This window comes from Blastomyces gilchristii (genome assembly GCF_000003855.2).
Source record: "Blastomyces gilchristii SLH14081 genomic scaffold supercont1.9, whole genome shotgun sequence".
NCBI classification, from domain to species: domain Eukaryota; kingdom Fungi; phylum Ascomycota; class Eurotiomycetes; order Onygenales; family Ajellomycetaceae; genus Blastomyces; species Blastomyces gilchristii.
Genome location: NW_003101674.1, coordinates 1,496,219 through 1,497,714, shown reverse-complemented (window position 1 = coordinate 1,497,714; position 1,496 = coordinate 1,496,219).

The window sequence follows — 1,496 nt, the reverse complement described above, 5'->3', positions numbered from 1 at the left end:
GTAGAGTAGTAGAGATAATGATGATGATAGAGAGGCTAGAGAGTGGAAAAGGTGATAGAGAGGGGTGATAGAGGTGGTAGAAATGGGAGAGGTGATAGAGATGGTAAGAGAGGGGTAGAATGGTAAGATGAGAGTAGAGATAGAGAGTGAAAGTGATAGAGAGTGCTGCGAGGCGGTAGAGGCAGTGGTGGTGGTAGAGGTGGTAGGGGTGGTAGGGGTGGTAAGGGGTGATAAGAGGTGGTAAGGGGGGGTCAGAGTGAAAGAAGTGTAGAGGTGGTAGAGATGATAGAGATGGTAAGAGAGTGAGTGGTAAGATGGGGGTAGGGTAGAGATATAGAGTGGAAGTGATAGGGGGGGCTGTGAGGTGGTAGAGGCAGTGGTGGTAAAGGTGGTAGGGGTGGTAGAAGTGGTATAGAAGTGGTAGGGGTGGTAGGGGTGGTAGGGGTGGTAAGAGTGAGTGATAAGATGGAGGTAGGGGTATGAAGTGGAAGTAATAGGGGGTGCTACGGGGCGTTAGAGGCGGTGGTGATGATAGGGGGTAGATAGAGTGGTGCAATTGGCAGGCGCCACTACGTATCCATGGATTTTTGATGGGGGGCACGTGATGTCATGTGAGGTCATGTTACAGCGTTTTTTGCACGGAAAAGTTGGTTTTTCTTTAATATATAGAGAGATATTCTGATAACTTCAGATGTCAGAAAATTTCTTCAGAGTTATAATCAGTTTATCATGAATATTTCTGAATGATGTTACAGTGATTATAGCAGAGACATGACTCTTCAGTAATCTGTAATATAATCTGTTAATAACTATTTCATAGTTCATCTCAGTGTTTATATTGAGTTGTTCATAAATTTTATAACCTGGAATCAGATATGAAGAATGAAGTAATTATTCATTATAATTGAAAGAGAGTATTCTGTATTAAATTGTAAATAATATAGACTTTGTGATTCATAGTGATTTCTTAAAGAGTTTATAAATCTTCAATAGAAGTAAAAGAAGTGAAAGAAGTGAATTCAGAAGATATAATAATAATTTAAGAAAGATGATAATTTATTTTCAATAACTGATCACTGATGTGTGTAAGAAGAATTAATATAAGAGAAAATAATCTTATTTCTTAACTTAGTTATAATTTTAGTACTAACTCAGATTGAATATCATTGATGTATAAAAGTAAATAAATAATCTTAATTAATCTCTGTTATATTTCTTGAAATATATTAATATTATGAAAGAGAGTGTTATTAAATTATATTATCAGATAATATTATTAAAAATATATTAATATTATAAATATCAATGTTGAAAAAATGTTGATACTTATACATTATAGTGATTTATGAATTATAATAGTTAAATATATATATATATATATATTATTCTGAATTGATTACACTTGTACAATAATTTTTGAAACTTAAAATCATTTTATTATATATTATAAACTTAAACTTATAACTAATTTATATTAAAAAGAAAAAAAACTTTTT